The sequence below is a fragment of the Apis mellifera genome, linkage group LG2, assembly GCF_003254395.2.
Source record: "Apis mellifera strain DH4 linkage group LG2, Amel_HAv3.1, whole genome shotgun sequence".
Lineage (NCBI taxonomy): Eukaryota > Metazoa > Arthropoda > Insecta > Hymenoptera > Apidae > Apis > Apis mellifera.
Window position 1 is genome coordinate 1,365,976 of NC_037639.1, and position 15,126 is coordinate 1,381,101.

Genomic DNA, 15,126 nt, shown 5'->3' on the forward strand with positions numbered 1-15,126 from the left:
TTATATATATCATATATACATATACTATTATTAAGTAAAAATTAAAAACATTTTTATTATATTAAGATAAAAGTTAAAAAAATTATAATAGTGTTTAATAACTAATAAAAAAATATAATCAATTTAAACGATGGAAAATAATCAATTATAATAATAAACTAAAAATAAAAAATAGTTATTTATTTTATGTTATTACTTTTAATTTTGCACGAACATTTGAAATAAATTAAACGATTCCTTGAGAAATATATTAACGTAAGCTACTTTCAAGGAATATAATTTTTCTCATATTTCTAGATATTCATTTAACAACTTTATTATAATTTTAATGATATCACAGATAAGATTATTCTTAATAGTATTCAAACTCAAAATTCTTGAAATTAAAAATTCAAAATTTTCCTATCATCCATTTCCATCAAATGTTGAACATTTTAATTAATTTTATATTTTCTTCTTATATTAATAAAGCTAATAATAAAATACAGATATATTCTTATAAGAGTAAAAAATACGCTTGATTTTAATATCATACATCAAAGCATTCAAAAATTGATGTGCAAATATATAGATATTTTAAATTACAAATATATTATATTATATTATAATTAGAAATATAAAAAATGTACATTTAATAAAATTTGAACTTAAAATAATACGATGAATACGAGTGTAAGGATTTTCAAATTTTTTTTAATATTTACAATAAATTTAAAATAAATTTTAAAATTTTTCATATATTATATCATTAATTTTATTATACATTATGTTTATTTATATCAATATTCATATTACATTATTTCAAAAATTAAAATTTGCTAATAATTTATCATATCATTAGTATAATATTCCAGACCAAAATTTTTTACTTAAAATTATTATAATTTTTTCATATTCAACTTATGATTAATTAAAAATTATTATTTAGAAAATAATTATTTATATTTAATTTAAGAATATTTATATACTAAATTTTAGTCTAACTTATCTGAAATCTATCTATCGGTAAATACAATATATATATATAAAAATAATAATTATTATAATGATATTATAATATTATATCCATATAATTATTATATATTATATTACAGATAGTTATTTACAGATAGGATTGTTTATAATATATATAGTATATATAGTATATATTTTCTATATATAGATATCCATGTGAAGTTATTATCTACATATGAAAGAAAAAGTTCAGAAAGAGATTAAAGAATTCAATATTTTCCTTTACTAATTCAATCTTAAAGAAAATATATTAAATTTGAACACATAGAAAATTCAAAAAGAATAAGACATAATTCATTTATTATATTATTATTATGAGTCATGAATATATATGATATTTTATTTTCAAATATTATCTTTCAAATATTTCAAATATGTCTTTCAATTGTTTTTTAAAATTACGATATAATTATCATAATTTATTCATAACTTTGTATAATAAATATATAATTATTTTTTAAAAAAAGATAAAATAAGAAGATAATAATAAAATAAGCAAAGTATATCAATAATGAAGAAATATGTTTATTTTATTCAATTTCAATACTGAAAATATTAAATATCAGACTGTTTACAATCGATGGATACGAAATTACAATCAATATCACATAAATTATACATGATACAGCAAAAATATTACGTTACTTTGATTTCACAGATAACCTGCATTTGTTTGAATCTGTGTTGTTGTATTTTTTAAAAAGCAAATTATGTACCGTCAGAATTATGATTTAAAAACAACGTGTTCAATGAAAAAACAAAATATACACAATCGTTGGAAATTTGGTAAATCCTTCGAGGATAAAAGGGATAGAACGAGAAAGAGATAGCGGAGCGAATAAAAGAGAAGCAAGGGGATAGTTACGATGTGTTATTAGCTAAAAGCATCCCCACAGCGACGTGGGCATAAATAGGCAAACGCACGAAGTAAAAACAAATTAAGGAAGTTGGTACAATGTTGTGTGACGACATACACGACGTTATGCCACGATGCTTGTGTAATCTTTCACATTTAAACGAAGCTGCCTCTCTGGCAAATTGGTTAACTAAACGATGCTGCCAAAACGGAAATTCTTTCACGGCATCTGTTCACCTCGCGTAGAAAACTCGAATTCTTTTCGAATGAAATGGCTGAAGTACAAATAATACGACCAGTTTACTATAACTCATGAATTTGAAATGAAAGGGTGTTTTCAAGCGTATTATTTTCAACAACTTGTTTCTCTCCGACAGAGAATTATGGTAAATGAATCAACAAGTAATGTTGTAATTTATAAAATAAATGGTATCACATAATATAAAAAATTTACATTTTTTGGAAATCAATAATGTATTGTAATGAATTGCTATATAAATAAATATTCTGTCCTTTAAAATAAAAATTATTGAATTAAATATTATATATTGCTTTTTAAGTTCTATTTATTCATTTTATTTTAATTATTCTTTTTGAATGTATATTTTATATTATCTGTAAATAATGTATTATTATATTTGAAATGATACAGATAGATACAGACAAATATAATTTATTTTAAAATTATTTTCATTAATTCTTATTAACTTTATAGAAATTTAAAAATGATATGATGAATTTATAGATTATATGTACATTTAATTATATGTAATAGTCAAAAGAATATTTAGAGTTATCATTTGTGCATATGAATATTGATTCATTTAAAATTTTTCGATTATATTATGATTATATATTATAATATTACAAATATTACATGATCTGAAAAGAATTACTGAATAATATCAATCAAAGGAATGATACGTTTATATCATCAAATCATTTATAAAAAATGGTCAGAGTTTTAATATTTAGATATTTTAATATTTAATATTTAAATAGATGTTAAAAATGTGTTATGAAAATGAAAAATAATTTAAACATAAGAAAATATTTTATTACATTTTGTATTAAAATATTTATATTACCTAACCTTATAATATTACAATTATTTTTTTTTTTTTAGTGTATTATAAAACTATATAATTATATAATTATTTTTTTTGAGTGTATTAACTAGTCTATTAATTTATTTAACTAATAAGTATATATTATTATTGCATATATATATTATTATATATATGCATTTTTAAATTTTACATAGCATTTTGTATTTTTTCTTTTGTTTTTTTATGTTCTATATGAAAACTTTAAATAAATTATTTGAATATTATGTAAATAAAAAAATTATATATATATATATATATATATATTTATTCATTCTTTATAATTGTAAATTAATCAATTTCTTATTAAAATCATATTTAATATCATATTATAACATAATTTAAATAAATGATTATTCCTATTACATAATGAATGATCATCTAGAAATAATTAATAAAATTAGAAAATTTATTTGAAATAAATTAAAATAAGTATTAAAAAAATAAAATTTTTATAAACAAACATTATTTGAAAATTATTTTTATATTTAATATATAAATCATGGATAAATATTGTTTACTATTTATATTTAAATGTAAAATATTTCTTTTTTGTTCAAAACACAATAAGCGTTAAAAATAATTATATTCAATTTCTTATTTTTAATTTTTTTAAGTACTGAATTTTTATGTTATATATAAAAATAAATAAAAAGTTGTTAAGCTTATTCAAAGTATCTATCGTTTGTATTGTTTTTATAAAATACTTATTTTATAATAATTGTATGAGTTGTTATTAAAATTTTATATTCTACATTATTTGAAAAAAATAAAAATATTTATATATTTTTATTTTCATTTATCTGTTTAAAAAATCTATCTTTTCAATTCCTGCTAATAAGTTAATATAGCAGAATTAGATTTCAATGGAAAATTATAGCTTTTGACAGAGAAAAAGGAAGGAAGAAATCTCTGCTGCTGCGAATATTCTCATATCGCAGGAAGGTGCATTTGATAGGCAAATGTACTCGTCGAGCGCAGGAACCTGCGCTTAGGTTCACTTCCTCCCCACCCCCTCTGCAGGCTTACCGCCAACCACCCCTTTAGCCCTCCTCGAAGTCCTCTATTCCTGGCGTGCATCCACGCTACGTTGGCTGCCGCCGTCAGCACCGCCGTCATCATCGTTCTCGTTGTGTTGTTGTCGGTGTGATCGCAACAATTTGAAAAAAGGATTATTACAAGACAATCACAAGAAAAAATTCTGTTGTTAATGCGCGCTCGAATAACAGTTTTTCCTTTTTAAGGAATCGCGTGACCGATGTTACAATATTTTGCGCAAGTTCCAAAAAGAGATATTTTTTTAAATTGATAAGTTATTGTTCAATAGTTCAGTGTTTCTTGTTCCCCTTATTATTGTTATTTTTATAGTGAGCCCATTGTTTTCTTGTGATAATTGTTCCTGAATTTGACTTGATCGTGGGATCGGTGTTTCAATTCTTCAAATTACTGTTAAATCTCGGATTTCTCTAAAGACGATTTCCTTGGACTATTGTCACGTGACAAATGTGAAGAAGAAACGTCATCGCATGGCCAGCCCAAGGTAAGCAGGTTCAAGATCGTTTTAACATGTTCAATCAATTTGTTTATTTGAGTATTATTTGCTGCAATAACATTTAAAAACGTGTACAAGTATCGACAATATTTGTACATATGTGTAACTGTACATATTTCTAATCGAATATCAATAAATTGATCATCTATTTAATAATCATATATTTATTAATTTTTTTAAATTTTTAAAAATTACGATTCTTTATATGAATATCTTTTATAAATATTTTTTAAAAATTTGGATTTATTCAGTTATATAAGTCACATTAAGTTCATGAATTAAAACAATTTAAAACCAAGTATTGTCTATAAAATTTATTTCGTAATTAATAATTTATCAAAATTCATGGGAATATTTATTTGAATTGAAAATTATAATATAATAGAAAGATTCATTTATTTTCATAAGAATAAAAATAATCACAAAAAATCAATTCTTCAATTATTTTGATTTAATAACTTTTACCATTTTTTGTTAAACATTAAAAAATATTAAATTTATATAAATTTCAATAAATTTAAATACATTAAATTTTTATTTTTATTAAAATATAAATAAAACAATTTCTTAAAATATTGAAAATAATTTCATTAGTAAAATTTTATTAAAAATATGATATGAATATTACAAAATTATTATTATTAATTTATATTAAGGAATTTATGTTGTTTTTATTAAACATAAAAAACATTTATTTATTTATTATTTATTTATTTATTCTAAAGCTAATTAAAAGAGATACAAAATTCTTTAAATATAAATACAAGATTTTACATACAGAAAATATAATAGTTGTTGTTTTAGAGATTTTGTTAAAAATATCAAACATATTGATTATTTCTTTCCATTCAATATTTCAATCTCTTTTTTGGAGGTGTCTAATTTGTCGAGGTAATGATTAAAAGAACATATGAATCAAACAAATAATTCATTATGAACAGATTTATCGAAACAAATTCATTATATCTATATATCAGCAATTTCTATCTCTCATTTTCTTTTTTTATATTATATTTCTTTCGTTTTTTGTTTCTTTAAGAATTATTACTTCTTTTCTAAAAAAATTTTATAATTTTATTTCTTCACAATTATTATCAAATTAAATATTTTTCTAAAAAAAATTAAATTTCTAATTTCTTTCTCGAAATAAAAATAAAAATGATAATCTATATAAGTAATATTAATTTTAATTTAATATTTTTAATTTCAATTTTATTAATATTATTACTTATATCAATATATATAATATATATAATATAATATATAATTTAATATCAAATATTAATACCATTTATTAGCAGTAAATTATATATACATAATAAGGCACAAAAATTCTTAAACATTTTTAACTTATTTTATATTTTATATATATATTATTTTATATAATAATCTATCACAATTTGTGTTATTACTTTGAAACTTTGTTATTAATTCTTTTAAATTTAATTTATTAAAATTAAAAATTATATTAATTATATTAAATAATATTTAAAATAAAAAGTATAAAAAAATGTATTGTTTACTTTTTAAAATAATTCCAAATTTAAATGACAGAAACAATTTTTAATAAATTGAAATGAATTTTATAGTCTGTTTTTATATATCTTTAAAAAATATTTCATTTATAAAAATATAAAAATAATTTTTCTTTTCTAAATAAAAATTTAAAAAAAATAAAGTTGTATGGGATTGCATATTTTTTTCACTTGAAATTTTACGCATATTCTCATAACATTTCCTAAAATATTTAATATATCTAATATCTTTCTCTGAAAACTGTTATATAAAGCACAAGTCATATGATAATCATTGAATTTTTGATCATTAGAATTCTCATACGTTGTTGAAGTACTTTTTTACATAAGAAGTACTTTCCTTCTCTTTTATCAGATATTTCAAGTTTCTATCTTTTAAAATTTTTAAAATTACGAAGGCAAAAATTATTTCTTTTATGCTTGATAAATGACGTTTCTTTTTTTCAAAGTTTCGTTTTGTCCTTTTGATCAATCCAAGTCTCCGAAGCAAAATTAGAACTAGCATAGAAACGCGGAATTAGAAACATTTTCTAATATAATTATAGATTTTCATTAACAAATAAAAAAAATTGCTACTTCAAAAAATTAGTATTGAATTAAGCTTTTTAGCAAAAAATTCTTCGTACAAAAAAAATTTGGTTGAACAAAAATCAAGAATATTCTGTTATTTAAGATTAACATCAGATTATGTTTAATTTGATTAACTTTAGATCAAATAAATCCAAATTAAATTTAAACATCCTAAATTGTGATTTTAAAAAACCAAAACTTAATCGAAATTTAATCTAAATTTATTTTGAATTCAATCTAAACAATTCTAACCTAATCGAAATCTATATGTACAATCTGAACTTATCTAAACTAATTTCAATTTATAATATTAAAAATATTCTGTGTATATTTTGAAAGCTAAGAATAAATAGCGGTTATAAAACATATAACTTTATATTGTGCTGACAAAAAAACGAAAGACAAAAAAAACATTTATTCTATATAAGAGTCTTAAATGGACTTCTGTAAAAAAGAGAGATAAAAAAATAAGATATAATAAAAAGATAGTTAGCTACAAGGAAAAATAAGATTTTCCTGAGATATTTTCAAAATGGTAGAATAAACTCACTTAAAATGGTTTAAAATTGAAAAATATATTTTATTAAAATAAAAACTATTAATTTATATAATTAATAATTAATAAATATAATAATAAAATATTTAATTATAATATTTAATTATAAATATTATTTATAATTAAAAATATAAAAAATTAAGAAATAAATAAGCAAATTTTATATGAGAAATTATCATAAATATATAAATTATTCTCTTTTTATCTGGCATTCTTCTGGCAATTTTCATGTTCCAATATATTACCATTCAATCTATTTATTTTAAGAAAAAATAAATATATATTAAAAAAAATTTTTTTTTCCCCACATATAGTTACTTTTCTTTACTTCATACTGAAGTGTTTAATTTTATTTTTTACATACGTGAAGTATTTACATTAATCGATAGAATATAATGTTTTATCATATATAATAATTTCTTAATACCCATTAATATATCGAAATTTCTATATTTCAAGAAACTTCGTTCTAGAAACTTTTATACTTACAAATTTTTTCTGAAAAAATCTTTTCATGAAGCTGTGATCAATTATAAAATGTTTCGATCACTGTCTAAATTCTTTTATACGATATTCTTTTATTCATATTTTTTGTTTAGAAAAACATTAATGTTTCGCTTTAGCCACTTGTTCCACATTATTTTACTTTCCCTTGTAAAAAAAAATTGTTCAGAATGTTGATTTTGACAATATATTTCAAAGACATCAAAATTAATTAGTTTCTATTTTAGATATTTATTATAAATTCTAAAAAAAAATCTTCATAAAATATTAAAGAGACAACAAAATTATATAAATAAAGAAATATGATCAGATTATTTTGTATATTTAAATTTGATTTTATAAGTTATTATAATAATATATTTTGTATATTCAATTATCATAAAATGCATTGAAAATATAATTTTTTTTATTTTATCAATTTATTAAATCAATTTATTTAATTTATTTAATATATAAGTTAGTTTAAAACACAATCAATATAAAATTACAATACTTAAGAAGATAGATAAAACAAGATAGAAAAAATAAAATTTCTTATAATCTATAATTCTAATAATCAATAAGATAAAATGTTTCTTTAATTATTCAATACTTAAATTTTTTTTAATATTTTCTATATTTTGTTAAAAATAAATAAAAATTAAAAAATTATATATGATAATAATAAAATTTCATATCATTTATATTATAAAGTGTCATTAAAAATTAAACTTTAAAGTTAAAATTATTATATTAAAATTATAATTATTACTTAAAAGTTAAAATAATACACAAAATAATACAAAAATAAGATATTTCAATTATTCCTTTAAAATTAAATGCTCTTCGAGATACTTGTAAGTACTTCCTAAAGGCCATCAAACCACTCAAGGCCAATTGCTTTTAACATAAGCCTCAAAGTGTATATATTCGAAAGTGGAAATACGTTCTTTACATACGATACTGTATTCGTTAATTTCCAATTCTATGTAACTTATTCCTTCTTGCAGCTTGCTCACTTTCATACAGATGCATCTTGGTGAACAGGCTATTAATATATAAAATGTATTTCCATCTGCGATGTTTATAAGTTCAAATTATACATATGTACAGAAAGTGTGATGAATCAGCTTGGTATCTCCAACTGCACTCTATGAAAATCAAATTACTACTTTATTTTGAAGTGCGATATAATAATGAATCAATAATCGATGTAATCGATATAATTTGCGATGCTGTTGTATCAAATATTGAAAAAAGAAAAATATAAATTTGATTAAATAAATTTAAAATAATTTATAAAAAATATAATTTAAAAAAATAAAAAGTTTAAAGTTAAATATAAATATTAAATATTACTTATTGTGTAATATAAAATAATATGTAAAAATATTATTTTTCAGAGAATATATTTAACGGCATTGATAAATAAAAACAATTAAATTTTTTATTAAATTCATATTAGAAATTATTATAATTTAAAAATTATTATATTTATTATAATATATTATATTTAAAATTATTATATTTATAATTTTATATTATTATATTATTACATATTATTATATTATTATATTATTACATATATAACCAAAGTCTCAAAAATTATACTTATAATTAATTCGAGTTTTATTGATAATATATCTATAAATAAAACGCATATGTGCACATACGCACATAATAAAATCTATTGCATTTTCTTTCATATATGTGTTGCAATAATTAATCGATTAATAATATTAGTGTACAAATGAAATGTTATAATTATTGGTTTAATTTAAATTATTTCATAAGTAATTTCAAAAATTTTACAGCCAATTTGTTATTTAATTAAAATTTAATTTTGCATTGTAAGCAAATTTATTGTTATACAAGAGAATTTATTGATTCAAAAATTCGAAATATTCAATATTTTTATTAATATGTAATATTAATTCTAGAATGATATATTATTTTTCGAATTAATTTATTGAACTAAGATTTTTCAGATTTATAAAAATGTCTTAAAAAAATTTTCTAGCATATTTACATATTTTTTATGTAATTAGAAAAAATTTTTATGTAATTTAGAAAAAAGTTATACAAATTTTATACAATAATGGAAATATATATTTTATTGATTGTGAGATAATAAAAGATTTCATTGTGAATTAACTTATTTCATTTGAAAACTTATAAGATGTTCAAATAGTTTAGATAGCAATTAAATTATTATAATATAAATATGTATCAATAATTGCTAAAAAAGTTTCAATATTAAGAATTTTATTTTAGAATTCAATTTTAAATTAAAATAATTATACATTTCAACATATACAAAATAAAACAAAAAAAATAAACTTTAAATTTAAGACTTTAATAAATTTAAAAATTAAAATAAAATTATATCAATTATTTATATATTCTTTCATTCATATTTTTTGTTTAGAAAAACATTAATGTTTCGCTTTAGCTGCTTGTTCTACATTATTCTATTTTCCCTTGTAAAAAAAAAATTGTTCAGATATATTATATATTATATTGTTTAAACAATTTTCGAATTAATTCAATATTGTTTTTTTTATATATATTTATATATATATTTAGTATTTCATTATGATATTTATATTTATACTTATTATATTTATTATATTATTTATATTTCACATAAATAAAGCAAAAATAAAATTATGAATTATTTTCTATGCATATCTATTTTAAAATAATATAATAAAAACAACATTATCCTTATTAAATTTGTTGAAAGAAAGAAATTTAAATATCTATCTTTAATTTAACACAAAATAATCATGTGATATTTCATCATGTAATGATATTAAAACATATGATATATAAATTAATAAAAATTAATAATTCTGATTTTTTTGAATCAATTTCATTTAAAAATTATATCAAATTCAGCATTATAAAATAAAAAATTCGGATTCAGATTATAATAAAGTAAATATCAGTAATTTTTCAGATAAAATTTTAAAAATGTATTTTTTAATTTCATAAATAAATTTTTGCATAACTTTTAAAAAAAATTCTAATTCATAAAATCCATATTCTTATTTATATAAATTTTTATATACATAATATTATCTTTCTATACCATATATCTATAATATGCATAATAACTTTTAAAAAAATTTGTTTTCTTATTATTATTATTATTATTATTATTATTATTACAATTTGATTATATATTATATAACCGTATATAATAACCAGATATAAAATTAATTAAATTTCAATGAATTAATTATATTATTTTCAACTGGTATCTCTTGCAATTGAAAATATAAAAAGAAATATAATAAAAAAATATTACTCAAAATTTATCTATTCTAAAATTAAAAAACTTTAAAAAAGTAAAATATATAGAATAAATAAATTCATTTAATTCAATTTAATTCAAAAACATAACTTATTTCTGAATGTTTCGATATATTATTATCTACATTGATTATATTATATATTATATATTATATAGCAAAAAAATAGAATTGTGAAATTTAATAGAAATGAATATTTATTTACCGAAATCGCTTAATTATTATAACTGTCAGTAAACAATCATTAATTACTTATTTGAATTATGCATGATGCTAAAATCCTACTAATGAAAAATCACTCATTAATATCAAGAAATATACCATTCTGTTTCATTGAAAAAATTTAACCTAAATATTCACAAATTTTAATTTTAATTTAATATTTTTTAATTATTTTATTATTTTTTTAAATATAATACTTTTTAAATATAAGTTAGTATTTTATTTTATAATATAAATTTATTTTTCTATTTTATGATTATTCTATTTTATTTAATAAAAATCGTAAATTTTAGAATTTAAATTTTTTTATATTTTTCTTTAATATTACAAATAATGCATTCTTTATAATTTACAATCACCATTAATAAATTATAATTAATTATTATTATTAAAAAATTATTTTTCTATATGCGTATCCACACAATATATTCCATAATATAATCAAGTATTAAATAGATATATATAATATATTAATACTTATATATACATAATATATATATATATAAATATTTTTAATTATATATATATATATAAAGGTACTGAAACAATCGTCAACAAAACAATAATTCAAATTTCACAAAAATTTATATAAATAAATAAATATTTTGATTTCTCTTTCGAATAAATTAAACGATAAAAATTACTGTTAATATCATTATTAAAAAACATAACTAATAATATTATACGATATACTTAATTTTAAATAAAAATATTAAACTAATTTATGTATATACCTATATTCAGACAAGGAAATAATGCTTATACAAATATAATAAATAGATTTAAATTTAATAAATATTTGATAAATTATACATTCAATTATTTACTTATTGTTATTGTAATTTATTATATAATAAATATATTCAATTATTTATTTTTTGTTATTGTGATTTTAATTCAAAATTTAAATATATTTTATTATGTAAAATAATTTGTAAAAGATATGTTACATACATTATTTATCATTGTTTATCATTACTCGTAATTTATTATATAAAAATTAAACATCGTATTGATCCAAATTTAATGAAAAAGAATTTGAAGATTAATTATATTTTAAAGTAAAGAATAAAAAATCATATCAATAAATGCTCATATATTAAAATACTTGAAATTACATTTTTTAAATGCGATTATGTATAATATATAAAATTACAAAAAATTACGAATCACTTATTTTATCTTAAAATATTTCTTTTTATTCCTAATTGTTTTAAAGATAAAGTTATATTCATGTGAGAAACATAATCATGCAAAATTCAAATGCCATTCACTATTCTGCAAACTCATCCGATTTCAATGTCTTATTATAATAATAATCCTTTCATCGCCTGAAATTTCATAAAGCAAAGTTACTTTTTAATCCTTAATGTAATTTAATAGTTCTTTTAATAACTCTTAACATTGTTCTTAATTAAGTAATTAGAAGAACCAAGTTTTTTCAGAATCAATTGTCTAGATAAACAGAATTTTTCTTTCTAAACAAATTATCTAAAAAATACATATCTATTATTATAAATACAATCTATTATTAATTGATAACAGTAAAATTAAAAATAATATTCATTTTAAACGATTTCTAAATTTAATAAGTAATTTCGATCAGCTATTATTTTAAATTTCTTAAATTTCTTAAAATTCTTAATCCATTCAATATAGAGTAGTAATTATTGATATAGGATAATATAGAATAGATAATTAGTGCTTCAACTTTATAATTAAACATATATAGATATTCGCCTATAATTAATGATGAAACGAAGAAAAAAAGGAAATAGTTGCTCAGGATAAGACGAAAGTCAATTATAAAATTGTGTTATAGGTTTCGTTTCTTGAAAAAATGTTTGAAAATTATAATTAAGTACATCTACATCTTATTTATTCCTAATTAAATAATCAATACAAAATTACATGAAGGAATCAGTAAAATGTATAAAGTAAAATTGTTTTATTTAAAACCTTGAGAAAATTAAATTCAAATTTGAATATTTATTGTTTATTTGATTAACTGTTTATTCAATATCTTCATTGATCAATATTTAAAAATCCATTATTCATTTGATATTCATTTATAGATTCAATCGTATTTATATTAATCAATTTCAGATATATTTGATAAATTTGATTTTTTTAAAAATGAAGTTTCTAATGTAATTTCATTATTTTAACATAATTTTATTATTCTTCATTTTCATCTAATATTAAAATATTCGTAGTTCAAAATATGATATAATTATATATAATATAATTATATTGTAAATTATCCTACTTATATATTATTTGTAAGTTATTACTGACATTATATTTAAAATTTATGATTCAATAAAGTAAATATTAGATAAGTAATATTTAATTACATATTGCATTATACATCTTGTGATAGTGAAATTAATTTTATTAACAATTTTAATAAAATCAAATTAAATATACTATAATTTACAAATTAAATATACTAATAAATTTTCTATGAGCATTACTTATAGAATAAAAAAATTTTTTCTGTAATTGAATATATTGAATTATATTTGTAATTGAATATAATATATAATAAAAAAATTAATATATAATTATAATAATTATATTTTATAAAATTATTTTCAAGAATCATTCATTTTCAAAAACATTATTAAATGAAATATAGATACGTATTTATATAAATATTTTACATTTTACATAAAACTTTTAAAAAAAAAAAATAATTTAAAAAATAATAATTTAAAATTTTTAAAAAAAAATTTTTTAAATTATTCTAAGATACATTATTTTATAAATATCAAATAGACGTAAAAATAATGAATTTTAAAAGTAAATATTACTTGATATAAATAATTAATATATAAATATTAATTAATATAAATAATTAATATATAAATATTAATTAATATAAATAATTAATATATAAATATTAATTAATATAAATAATTAATATATAAATATTAATTAATATTTGTATCAATAAAAAAATTTGTTAAAATGATAAGTAATTATCATTATACAACATAAATATATACAAATATCACATAAAAAATACAGATACAAATACAGTAGATATATTCATATATACATAAGCAGAATATAATAAAAATATTATGTATATTCAATATACATATATGCGGGATATAATATAATAATATATATAAGATAATACATATATATATTTATTGCATAATAAATTTATTTCTTAAAACATACATATTGTATTAATAATTTTAATAATTCATTATTATCAAATTAATTTTTTTTTCTAAGTATAAATAAACCCTCATAATTAATCAGTTTATTATATTTTCAAAAACAATTACTTTTGATTTAATTTATTTAAATTATTTATGCAAAAAATAAGATTCATTAATTTTAATTAATACAACAAAATAAACAACAATATTATATTTTATAGATTAAACAAAACGTATATAGTAAATATATACAAATATTAATATATTCAGACAGCTTTACAATCGATTCTAAAAATCAAAATGAATATAAAAGTTAATATAAAAAAATGTTATTAAGATTTATTTATTAATATATATGCGTCCAAGCATTTTATATTATATGTCGTTATTGATAATATATTTGCAGAATTTTACGAAAAAAAGTATATTTAACAAAAAATTTCATAACTTCATAATCTGTTGATATTTTTTCTAATAATTTGAAAAATAAATATTATATAATAATATATAATATATATTATATATTAATTTATTATGCAATAATTTATTGTTTTTAAATCATAATTATTAACAGTTTTTATTATGTGATTTCGAAATTTATATATAATTATATATTTCTTTTATATTTTCTTTTTCTGGTCACAATTTTATATTTTTTAAATATAAATATAAATTTAAATATTTTTTAAAGAAATTGATATTTAGATTATTTTTAAGTATACAGCAAATTCTGATTTTT